Source organism: Tiliqua scincoides, chromosome 4 (genome assembly GCF_035046505.1).
Source record: "Tiliqua scincoides isolate rTilSci1 chromosome 4, rTilSci1.hap2, whole genome shotgun sequence".
Classification (NCBI taxonomy): Eukaryota; Metazoa; Chordata; class Lepidosauria; order Squamata; family Scincidae; genus Tiliqua; species Tiliqua scincoides.
Window position 1 is genome coordinate 74,199,948 of NC_089824.1, and position 13,225 is coordinate 74,213,172.

The 13,225-nt window shown below is 43.3% G+C and overlaps 1 long non-coding RNA gene across 2 annotated transcripts in view; it reads left to right on the plus strand.

Annotated features, from left to right (window-relative positions):
- The window catches only part of LOC136649342 (uncharacterized), a 151,628-nt gene that overhangs the window by 113,327 nt on the left and 25,076 nt on the right, over nucleotides 1–13,225 (plus strand). For both annotated transcript variants that reach the window (XR_010794384.1, XR_010794386.1), the window contains exon 3: nucleotides 5,980–6,099. This is a non-coding gene — a long non-coding RNA (uncharacterized lncRNA). The remainder of the gene's footprint in view (nucleotides 1–5,979; nucleotides 6,100–13,225) is intronic.

The window sequence follows — 13,225 nt, forward strand, 5'->3', positions numbered from 1 at the left end:
CCTCCTGCCAAAATGTTTGGACACCCCTGGGCTAGGTTCCGACCTCAGTCTCAGACACCACCAAGTAAAAGTGAGACAACAGGCTTCCTATTTGTGTGACAGTCTTGCACCGATTTAGTCAGAAAGGACCCATTCTAATGGGCAAATCAATTCTTGGATGCATCAGTTTCCTAGTATACCTTGCAATAAATGGAGAAGGCATTTGGGCTAGGGTAGTTCTGGTGTCAAAATTCCTGCACCCAGAATTTATTACTGGACGATGACAGTTACATCACTTACAATTAATATCAAGCTACGTTAAAAGAAAACTGGACTTATCAGTATCAAAAAAGGCAATACTTAATTTTTTTTCTTTTGAAAGGAATTCCATGTCAAACCATTTATTGCCAAAGGTTTTCACTTTTGAATACATTCTGAAATGATCTGGGACATTTGTACATCCCCTGTCCTTGTACCATGTGAACATCATTTGTTTTCCAATGCCTGTACTATTCTTTTATTCTTGATAACAACTATCTGCATCACTGGGCATCTAACAAAGCTGGCATTAGTATGAGCCCACTGATACTTCCAGATTTGTTACCACAACATTGGAAATAGTTTTATTCATTTTATTTCAAATATATTAGTTGCTTTATGCAGCTGCAGTAATTTGCCAATGAACATGACACCATTACATTTTCCTAAGTTGCACTGTCTTCATCCAGAGTTGTATTCCATCACATATCTGGTGTTGAGCCCCCACATTATCGATTCAAAACGGAAGCATAAAGGCCCTTTCTGAGGGCAAGGATGAAGGCCATCCATGCAGTCTTTTCAGAGGGAGTAAAAACACAGCTTTTAATAACTAGGTTTGCATAAGTCAAAAGTAGTATTTACTTTGTGGATCTGCTTGCTTCTATTTATAATACTGCTAAACTAATCTATACAGTGGCTCCATTCCTTATAGAGCCATAAGGTTTTATAATTTTAATAGAGACTATTTATTGAGTTCAAGCAGCCTTGAGGAGCAGTTGACATTTGGGCCTCAGAAGCAGATTAGGGGTTGTGCTGTTTGCCACCATTGTGTCCTGCTTATATTTTTTTTAAATGAATAAATAGGTATTAGGAGGACATCAAAGCCTCCAGGACTCCCTCTCTCTCTCATGCAAAGGAATTAAGAATTCTGTAGCATCGACCCTGGAATTGTCAACACTTGGGAGAGGGAGGGAGAGAGGGCTGGAGGCTTTGGTGTCCTCCTAATACCTATTTATTCATAAGAAGTATAAGCAGGATATAATGCAGGCAAACAGGACAACCAGTATGCCTAGGGCATAACAGGGCCATCCCAAGACCTCCTGATGCCTGAGGTGGCATGCCAAACACAGGCTTCCTTGCCTGATGATGTGCCAGCCTCTGCTCCTCTTGCTCACCAATGCTGCAGCTCCACACTCTTCTCCCTCCACATTTCCTCTTCACCTCTGTCCCCTTCTTCCTTTTCCATTACAAGGAAGAACAATGGAGGCAAGTAGGTGGACAGTGTTGGCACCTCCAATCTGCTGCCTTAGGTGACTGCCCAGTTTGCCTCATGGATGGGCCAGCCCTGGGGAAGAGGAACCTCTCAGAGTAAGATTTTCTTTCCACTCTTTATGGCACTCATACCTGTGCTTCTGTTCTTGGAAACCATTGGATTTTTCAGATACTGAAATAAAAGGTGGAGGCTGTTGCTTCCTTGCCTTGCCATCCTCACCTAATTACGGTCCCTCCTTCTGTGCAAATTTTGTCATACATCCCCAAACAATCCTGTTTAAATAATGCATACTCACAGCCCAATCCTATGGGCACCTTCAATGGAGGGAACTATTCTGTCAGTGGAAGGCCCTCTCTGTTGGCACTGCAGCTGCAGTGAAGAGTACAATGAGGTTGCATGTGCAAAGGGCTGGTGACTGCACGCACACCATTGTTGGTGAGTTCACACAGGGGAAGAGTTGACTATGGGAGGGTAGGGGGAGGATTGGGGCAGGGAGAGGGGAGATCGGGCAGGGACTGAGGCTGCTAGGAGGCACGTTAGGAGACTGCAGAAGGCAGGTATCTGTGTCAATGGTGCCACTGATATCCTATGCTCCAAACTAGGCCTTGACATGCCTTCTTGGATCAGAAGTTCACCAGCCAAAAGGCTGACAGAGATCTGAGTAGACCCAACAGTGACCATGGTGTGGCATAGTAGGGAAGTAAACATTTCTTTTACTTACCTCTCTATCATGTCAAGGTCCCCAGCCAGCCGATAGCAGCCAACAGAACCCATGCCAGCACCACTGCATGCTGTTTGCTGGTGGGGGATCCAAGTGGACCATCAAAGTCCTAAAATACTTTGTGAATTTGAATAAAGAGCTCGATATAAACTCATAAAATAAACAAATATTTAAAAGTTTCTAGATATCCCTTAAAAAGCTATAAAAGCAAGTGAGACATTTCCTTTTGTACGGATAAATGTTATGTTTTGAACTGTGTGAGCGTTCGAAACCATAATCATACCTTGTATCTATTATGTGATTTATTTGTCATGAGAGGAGTTTGGAGGATTTCTTATGGTGTGAAACCACTATATAGGAAAAGTACTTATTTAATTCTGCTTATTCAGGAAAATATATTCCATCCTTCGTTCCTTGTAAAAAATAACATACATTTACAGCAGAATTCCTACATAACATGCCTCAACAATGGAGGCATGTTTGGCCAAAAATATCTAGTGAGTCATAAATGTCTATATATCCTGTTGTGATCACTTTCATCATATATTACTTCAAGTTTCTAAAACAACAAGAGACGCATTAAAATATTTCTCTTTTTTGTTTCATTTCAAGCACGTTTACCGTTAGTTGCTTAGCTTCATTATGTATCATACTCTGAATCTACAAATCAAGTATAATTGGACTTAGAGAACTGATTGGATTTCTAATTAAGCTACATTGGAAACAACAATGTGCAATCAGTAAATATTCTGACTATGTACATTTTAAAGAGCAACTCTTGGGCTTTTTGCTGATGACTAGACACCAGTGTCATTAAATTTGTTGGTGGCAAGCAAATTTGAAAGCTAAAATAGAGGCAATTAGGAAAGATCTTGAAATATTTAATCACGTTTGTCCAATTAGTGCGCAATTAGGCAATGGTGTGGCATGGGACAAACATTCTGCCTCAGAGTTTGGTGGAGAAGGATCCCTTTGAAATTTTGCTGTTTAGTTTATTGACATATAAAAAGGAAGTTATGGCTGTAATTTCCAATTTAAAAAAATACTGTGCAGATGGTCTGACTATATATTTAACAATGTTAAACAAAACTAAACAACAGAAGCATGTTACCTGAAATCACACAGCTGTGATCAGTGAATATGCTCCAGATCATGGGAGATGACAGCTGTGGATGGTTTGTTCATTGGAGCTGCTAGGTATTTGATGTTGGAAGAACCATAAACTCACCTGCCATGTCTTGCGATATTGATGACTCACTGTCTGAGTCATTTCAGTAGCTGTTATTAAACACACTCCTTGTTCTTAGGAGACTTTTTGCGTTGATGATCTTGAGTCCCACTGTTGACCTTGTATGGTTGATTGTTGATACCTTATTAAGGTTATTTGCGTTAATGAGTGTTTGCATGCTTGATTTTAGTATACACTCTGCTAAGATTAGTCAGGTCAGCAGGAAATAAACCCAAGGTCAAACTAGGATACAATGTGATTTAGAGACGTGGGATTGAATAAAAGATGCCTCCACATATTGCTATTGGATGCTTGCGGGTTTATCCACCTAGTTTAAAAAAAACTCACCACTTTTGATAAAAATGGTGTTTTGTTGCCCTTCAATGGCAGCAGTTTTAATTTAAATTTCAACAAGTCATTTGTTTTAATTGATAAAATTGTAAGAAACTTTGATGAAAAAATACCTTTAGTGTTACCTTCCCATCACCCATTCAGTGTTCCCATTTTGATTTATCCATTACACAAGCAGATGCTACTAGGGGAAAAATGTAACATGTATTTATGTTTAATAAATAAAATAAACTTTTATTTATTTATTTTCTTAAATAAAAAGAAAACTTAGGTGCAGATGATTTCCATAACTAGCAGGTAGCCCAACCCTAACCTGCCCTGAAGCAAGCAGGCCAGAGTAGGGTTGGGGCTGCCAACACCTCAGCCCAGGGCAAGGGAAATTCATTCCCCTTACCCCGGGTAACACTGCAGCAGCTCCACTGGAGCTACTTGGATCTGCACCACCTCAAAAGGTGCCACAGACCTGAGCTGCCCCGGATTGCCCGCGACCAGGTTTAGGACCTGGCACAAGTGTCGGATCCTGGCCCCACACCCTGCTCGACTGTAGCCTGCCTGCCCTCCATGCACCCTGGAATGCCTTCTTCCCACCCTCCCTCACCTTCCCCAAGCCGCTGTGCTAGTCTGACTGGGCTGGCATGACCTTACCTGTTGTGCTGGCCTGCAGGGCTTGTGTTTGCCTCTAGAGCATGGTGCATATCCATGCGCTGGCCTCCCTCCTCGCTTGGTGGTGCACACATGCCTCACCGCACATTTGTGACATTGCAGGGCGAGAGGAGTGCACTTGTGCCAGCCCAAGGCGTGCTCTGGTTTGCGCTCATAGTGACCTAGACACTATGTGGTTTAGAAAGGCTTGATAGGGAAGACAGAAAGGCAGCCGTGCAATCCCCGTGTTACATGTTACAAATAATTCCTCAGGAGCTAAAGCATATTTGGTCATTATTAAGTATGGAAATAACTACAACAAATGCTTTTAAAATACAGTGATTTTTGGCAATTAATCTTGCAAAAACAGGCCTTTGAACATTGCTATGAATCTTACCCTGTTCTGAAACCTAAAATGGTGTTAATGGGAATCTTAATGGGTCATGGATACTGTGCTGCTTGCAGCTGAATCAACCCTTTGAATCTCCGTTTCCATCATCCTTTTTCCAAACAGCCACCATTTCAACAAGATCTGTCTGGAAGTAAGTATGCTTTTCTTCCATAGTACATTGAAACCATTTCATCATACAAAACAAGAAACACAGACTGCCTCCAGATGGGAGGTCTTCTCCCATGTTTGTAATGCTGCAGATGGCTAGTGCTATCCTAGCTCCAGCCATCTGCAGTGCTATCTCTGTCCTCATGTAATGGAAGGAGGGTTGGCACTGCAGTCCTTGCAGCCAGAGGACAGCCTTGTCAGAGGTAGTAAATGGCATTTTAAAAGCGGTGGGAGGCACAGTCCTGATACAAATCAGCCCCTACCCCCCTACGGCTTCTATTTAGTAAACCAAAGTGAAGTGCGTCATGGCCAATGACATCTTTAACATAATGTGTGGTTTGGTTCTGGAGGTTTCCTAGAGCCCAGTGAAATGATTAACAAGTTAAGTTCTTGTGTTGGATTTGACCAGTAATAGTAAAATATCAGCAAGCTGGAACCCTCATTTTGGAAAGCTACAATAAGATTTTCTCACAATAGGAGTGTTTCTGGGGCAATATCTTTTGGCAGGTTGAGCTATGGGTCCTACAGGTTTCTCATCACACCACCTGCATTTGGAAGAGCCCTCAGAGTAAATATAACCATGTCTCTCTTCAGATAAGAAAGTTCACACAGACCTGTGGGCCTCTCCCCCCTGTGATTAATAACTTGTCTATATATTTAATTGTATTTGAATAATGTAATATTTTGACACTTGTGTTCTGAGATCAGTATGATAAAGGTGCTTTGTTTCAGACAATTCACATTCTTCCTTAGATACAAGGATGGAAGATCTGGAAAAAAATTCAAAGAATAAATACATTTCTAATAAATTATACAACTGGCAAATATATTTTTATCTTTGCTTGGCAGAGAGTCTATTGTGGAAGGCTGCCACAATAATATATCAGCTTAGTGTTTTGGCACACACAGATTTATTTATTTGTAACATTTCGATCCTTTTTGAAATAACATTTTTCTCTTCCATCCAGGAATTTTCGGAATCCCCCAAAAATACACATTATAGAAAAAGAGAAAATATTCACAGAGCAGTCCCTATGCATGTCTACTCAGAAGTACGCCCCATTTACTCCAGTGGGACTTACTCCCAGGTAAGTGTGTATAGAATTTCAGCCTTATTTGTTTAAAATAGTTCTGCCTTGCCTTTCCCCATCCAGTTGGAGACATGCAAGACAACTTACAGGAACAATTAAAAACAATAAAAAAATTAAAAATACACTAAAACAAAACAATTAACATATAAAAGAACACAGAATGAAACAGCAGGCCAGCCAGAGACACATAGTAAACAACTATAGCAGTTGATCTCAAACTTTTTAGAGGCCCTAGAGCATGCTGGTCCAACTCATGGTCCATGAGCAGTATGCAGCCCGCAAAGCCCTTCTGGTGACCCCTAAAAGCCTGACTGCAGCCCCTTGGCCTCCTTCCACTTCAGTGGCTTTCTGGTCTCCCTACTGCTCCATTCCAGCTTCTGTTTTGGAGAAAGAGAAGCTGGAACGGTGTAGCAGGGAAATCAAAAAGGCTCGCCGCACCCACCACCACCTCTGCCACTTGTGTCCTGAGCCTGCCAAATGACTTCGGCTGCTCAGAAAGTGGAAGTAATTGGTGGTGACATCATCATGTCACTGCTAATTTCTTCTGGGTTGGCACAGCCAGGGGTCACACAAGGGTCATGTGCTCTCCCAGCTACCCAAAGTTGGTCCACCTTGCCTTAGAAGCTGCTGCCTGATTTATAAATCTCAAGAGGTGTGGCTATAATGGTGATGGACAGTAGTGTTCCCCCCCAGGTAGCAGCTTGTTTAATCAATGCACATAGCCTAATAATAAATAATAATAATATACAGTATTTATATACCGCCTTTCTTGGTCTTTATTCAAGACTTTATTCAAGGTGGTTTACACAGGCAGGCTTATTAAATCTACACAGGGATTTTTACAAATTGAAAGAAGGTTCTCTCTTTCAAGAACCACCACATTCAAGCTGTTACACTCTGATCTGGTTTAACATTCTGGCCTCCATCCTCCCACGCTCCGAGCAGATGGAACAGCTCAGCTGCAGCTTGCCAGCTGCTTCAAGGTCGCACGGTGCCGGTGGCCTCGAACTGGCGACCTTGTGGATGTTAATCTTCAGGCAAATGGAGGCTCTACCCTCTAGACCAGACCTCCTGCCCTAGTCTGCTCTGTTAATTTTATGACCAACAAAAATTGGGTCATGACCCACTGGTGGGTTCTGGACCCACAGTGTGAGAACCGCTGAATTATAGTAAATTTAAAAAAACTGGCTGGAAAAAATAAAATGCCTCAAATGTAGGGTATATAGGGTCAACTCTAGGGGATCCACTGCCCCAAAATGGCATGGATCCATGACCCCTGCCAGTGTCCCATCTCACCCCCTTGATTTAATTGAGGTAGCACCCTACATTGCAGCCCCCTTCTTGTTGGCTGCTGCCATCACCTCCTCCTTCTCATTCACCTGGCAATTTAAAATAGCAGCTGGGCAATCAAGAAGGCAGTGCAGCAGTCTTGGAGCTCTCCTTTTCTTCTTCCTCCTCACTTTTGCATCTGTTTCCTTCCATTTGTTTTCACCTGAATGTTTTCAAACTAACAGGCTGGCCAGAACATGCTGAAAACAGAGTTACCTCTCTAGGAAGCCCACAAGCAAGAGAATCAGGCATATTTCTCTTCCAGCATAGTTTCTCCACAACCTGTATCCAGAGACACACTGCCACTGAACTTAGAGGCAGTCCATAGCCAGCATGTCTAGTAGCCATTGATAGACCTCTTCTCCGTGAATTTGCCCAATGCACTTTTAAGGGCATCCAAGCTAGTGGCCATCACCACATCTGGTGGCATTGAATTCCACAGTCTAATTTATGTATTGTTGAAGTAGTAACTTCTTTTGGCCATCCTAAATCTCATACCAATCAGCTCCACTGGATGACTCCCGATTCTTGTATTGTGAGAGAAGGTGAAAAACTTCTGTTTGTCCTCTCAGTCTCTTCTCCACACCCTGCATAATTCTATGTCTCAATCATGCCCCCCCCCATCTCCTCTTTTTCCAAGCTAAGAAGTTCTAAACGTTGTAGCCTTTTCTCCTAAGGAATGTGCTCCAGCCCTCTAATCACTTTGATAGCTGTAGCATTCCCAAAGGGGGGACAAAGTTTTTCAGGCAGCTGAACACCCTTGTAAAGCAGCTGCCCCCCACCTTCAGAGTCATTCATGGCTATGAAAGCAAAGTGGAGAAGATGCCTCCACTTGGGTTTCACAGCTGTGAATGGCTCTGAAGGTGAAGTGGAGGGGCCACTTTACGTGGGCATGAAGGTGCCTGAAGAACTTGGCGTTTTGCCCCCCTCTGGAATGCCACTGTTTGGTAGCCCTCTTCTGCACCTCTTCCAATGCCCTTCTTTAGACATGCAGCCAGAACAGTACAGAGTATTCCATATGTGACTCCACCATTGTTTTATATAGCAACACAATAATATCAGCAGTGTTGTTCTCAATTCCTTTTTCTAATGACCCTTAGCATCTCTGGGAAGATTTGTGAAGCTCCAAGATACACATGACATTCTGCATGTGCTGGGGCTGCTCTTGTTCTCAGGAATGTTGGGGAAAGCTCCTTGTGTACACTCTCACTGAACATATGCAGTGTAATCCCTAAGCACATAAACTGTGAAACAGGAAGTATCTGTTCCTGTTGCCTATATACTTCAATGGAACCTGAGTAATGTGTTTAGAAGAGGTTTGGGCATGAGATGTGCAGTAATCAATGCAGTCAGTGCCTCATCCATTGCTTTGCTGCCTCCCCTTTTACACCCCCTCTTTAGTGTGAATGGCTATCCATACATCCAGAGTTTCCCACAATTACAGCTGCTGTTTGAGTAACAGAGAAAGACTCTCTGAAAGAAAAGGCGTTGGTCAGTGTGAAAACTGAATGGTCACAACTTGCCTTTTATCCTTTAGAATTGCTGCTTCCTTCACCCCAGCTTGTGTTCCAGTGTTTGCCACACACATCCTGGGACCAAAAGGGTGGGCCACACACATCTCACATCCAGAAGGAGCAGAACAGCTGTGCCTTGAAAGAATGATGCTAATGTGACTGTGTGATTTGGCAACTAGACTAATGTGGTTTGATCAGATCCCTTCCCATGACACTGTCAACAGTGTCTGCTGTACCACATTCTGCTGCCTCCCAGTAACATATATGTAGCGAGTGAGAGGAAATCAAACCCCCTCTTCCCAGTCAGTAGCACACAGCAACTGCTTGTCAAAATCACACAGATGGCTTGGAATCCAGGGTTTGTTTTGTTGGGGGGCGGGGGGGGAGAGAGAGAAGATTGTTTTTTCCTCCCTACTTTCCTTATTGTACTCTAGACTGTGTGAATTCACAGGAAGGGTCTGTGGAAATTAATTATACTCTGAGCGCTTAGTAACCAATGAATTGTAAATTGTACATTATTAAAACAGCATCAGGGCACTGACTGATCTATTATTCTCTGGGGGAAATGAATGAAGATTAGACCTTTGTGTGCTTTTGAGATCTTTCTAGAAACTGTACAGCAAGCTTTGAAAAAGAAAATATTACAGTTTTTTTCTTTTGTTTCTCCATCTGTGGCAACAGTACCAGTACTGTATAGTGTGGTTCCATGAAATTATCATACATATTTTTGCATCAGTCAGACACTGCCCCAGTGCCAGAAAGCAACAAGAGCACTAGCACCCATGGATTATCCGGTCCCCTTTATCCCTGCCAAACAGATGATTGGAGGGGAAAAGTCATCTTCACTGAGACTGGAAACAAACAATAGTTTTTAAAAGAATGGAATGTGGCATAATATAATTATTGTTGCCCTTAATATATTGTCTATTTTCTTTTGACCTGCTGTTGTCTCTGGTCAAATGGGTTTTGCAAGATTTGGAAATAGTAAAAAAAAACAAAAACTCTTTGACCAGAGACCACAGTGGGACAGATAATATTATTATTATTATTATTATTATTATTATTATTAATAATACTGCATATGATGGGTGGCAAAGGACACTTCTATCGGTTTTTAGTCTGGGATTGTCACAGTTGTTCACTCACACTTCACGAGGGGTTTGCCTGATGTCACCATCCATCCATTGTTCTCCTGTGGTTTCCTTGTTTTTAAACAGTCACATCTGGAATGCAGAAAATCTGAGGTTGTTTAGAGCAGCAGTGCATCAGGGTGAAGACCATAGGTGGTGATGCTGGTGCTACTGTTCCCTCTTTTTGAAGAGATGCATGCCCAGATTCACAACAGACCTAAACAGAAATAGGAAGGGCAAAACAGAGTAGCCCAATATAGCCTAGTCTCTATAGCCTGTGTCTCTAGAACATGCTAAAACAACTGTAGTGTAGAAGGAATACTGTAATTCTACATGTGACTGCAAGTAGGAAGGCCACAACTGACTGGCATTACAAGGAGCCCATTTGGAAGTTTCCAATGGCTTGGTCATGCCACCCTCAACTTTTTGAAAGAGACTATTGTCTGTCTCCAACCTAGAGGGGACTCTGTGAGTACAGGCATGAATCTCTGGTTTGGGGAGAAATGATGCCAACCAAATTACAGGATGTGGAGGATTCCTCCCTCAACAGTTCCTTGTATTTACAGTGGGTGTGATTTATAAGTGGAATCCTACTTCCATGTGCAGACTTAACATTGGTAGATAGGGACCACTGCATGTTGGAAGCCACCATCTGTCTTGCCACTACTTCTCCCCACTGGGCCTTGTGCCCACTTAAGGCTGATTAGTTTCCCTTGTTAAACTCACCAGTGCAGCAAGCAAAAGTCAGAGTCCAGTTCCAGTCCACAGATTCCAAGTAAGCCAGTCAAATCAGTCAGAGTATCCAAGTCAGAGTCCAAAGTCAAAAAGCCAAGTCACATTCCAAGGTCAGATTCCAAAGTCAGTCTCCTCACCAACCTGCACTCCTTCTACAACCTACAAACCCTTCCTGCCTCAGGTGCTCCTTATGTCCCTGAGGGCCCTATTGCCTTCAAGTGGCTGCAGCTGTGCAGCACACTCTGCTGGATGCCCAGGCCTTACCCTTAAAGGGGCCACTGCTAACACCACATCAACCTCCTTGCCAGATCTTCCGTGATTCCAATACACCATCGAGTTCAGAGTTAGGTGCATTTAAGCCAAAGGAAAATACATAGGCTTAGGCTTGCTTAACTCTTGTCTCTGTACAACAGTATGGGCAGAGGGCTCTTTTTATATGACCAAGAATCCTGTTTTTTAAGGGTGTTTTGAGAGTCCTGTTTATGCACAGTTGTACATTCAAGGGATCTCTTGGCATGTGCAACTGAATGTGCTTATGTTGGGGGATTGAACTTGCTGCTGCAGTTCTCATTTCCTCCCACCCATGTCAGTTTACTGTCAGTTTACTGACAGTAAGGAGCTTCTGTGCTGTACTGTGGACTGTGTGTGGACATGTATGATACATTCTATTCTGTTTCAGAAAATCTTTAAAAAGAAAACCGATTACTTGCATCTTGTTCTCCATCAAGAACTATGAGCACATTAAAAAACACACAACAACAACCAAGCAGCAAATAAAATGAACAGCCCCTTTGCTTCATGCCATTGGATGAATAATTTTACCTTACAAATGAACACTGTATTTGAATGTCATCTTGGTTTTTATCACTTTTCATTGACATGAATATTTTTGAACTTCACCTTTATAGATGGTCTTTGTTCATAGTGAGGATTTTTATCTTCATTAAGAATTTTGAGCAAAATCCACCTGAAACAGTGGCCCTGAACTCCCTCACCTCTGGCAAGGCACCTGGGAAAGACAGCATCCCTGCTGAAGTCCTAAGGTGCTGCAAAGAGATCATCACCACTGAGCTGCATGAAATCCTCTGCCTCTGCTGGAGAGAAGGTGGAGTACCACAGGACATGAGGGATGCAAACATCATCACGCTGTACAAGAACAAAGGCGACAGGGGTGACTACAATAACTACCACGGCATCTCTCTCTTTAGCGTTGTAGGAAAGCTGTTTGCCTGAGTTGCACTGAAGAGGCTCCAGGTACTTGCAGAGAGCGTCTATCCAGAATTGCAGTGCAGATTCCAAGCCAACAGGTCCACCACCAATATGGTATTCTCCCTTAGACAGCTGCAGGAGAAATGCAGAGAACAACGACAGCTACTCTTTATAGCCTTCATAGATCTCACAAAGGCTTTCAACCTGGTCGGCAGGGACGGCCTCTTCAAGATTCTTCCCAAGATCGGATGTCCACCCAGGCTCCTCAGCATCATCAGGTCTTTCCACGAGGACATGAAGGGCACTGTTGTCTTTGATGGCTCAACATCAGCCCCCTTTGACATCTGAAGTGGAGTGAAGCAGGGCTGTGTTCTTGCGCTGACCTTGTTTGGGATTTTCTTCGCTGTCCTGCTGAAGCAGGCCTTTGGAACTGCAACAGAAGGCATCTATCTCTAGACCAAATCAGACGGAAAGCTCTTCAACCTCTCCAGACTGAGAGCAAAGTCCAAAGTCCAGCTGAAATGTCTGCATGACTTTCTCTTTGCCAACGAAGCAGCTGTCACTGCCCACTCTGCCAAAGATCTCCAGCAGCTCATGAATCATTTTAGTAAGGCCTGCCAAGACTTTGGACTGACAATCAGCCTGAAGAAAACACAGGTCATGGTTCAGGATGTGGACTCACCTCCCTGCATTACAATCTCTGCGCACGAACTAGAGGTTGTTCATGACTTTGTGTACCTTGGCTCAACGATCTCCGACACTCTTTCTCTCGATATTGAGCAAAACAGACGCATTGGCAAAGCAGCTACCACGTTTTCCAGACTCGCAGAGAGATTCTGGTCCAACAAGAAGCTGATGGAACACACCATGATCCAGGTCTACGGAGCTTGTGTCTTGAGTATACTTCTGTACTGCAGCGAGTCACGGACTCTTCGCACACAACAGGAGAAGAAGCTGAACGCTTTCCACATGTGCTGCCACCGACGCATCCTTGGTATCACCTGGCAGGACAAAGTTCCAAACAACAGAGTCCTGGAATGAGCTGGAATCCCCAGTGCGTATACACTGCTGAAACAGAGATGCTTGCGTTGGCTTGGTCATGTCGTGAGAATGGGCAATGGTTGGATCCCAAAGGATCTCCTCTATGGAGAACTTGTGCAAGGAAAGCGCCCTACAGGTAGACCACAGCTGCGATACATCTGCAAG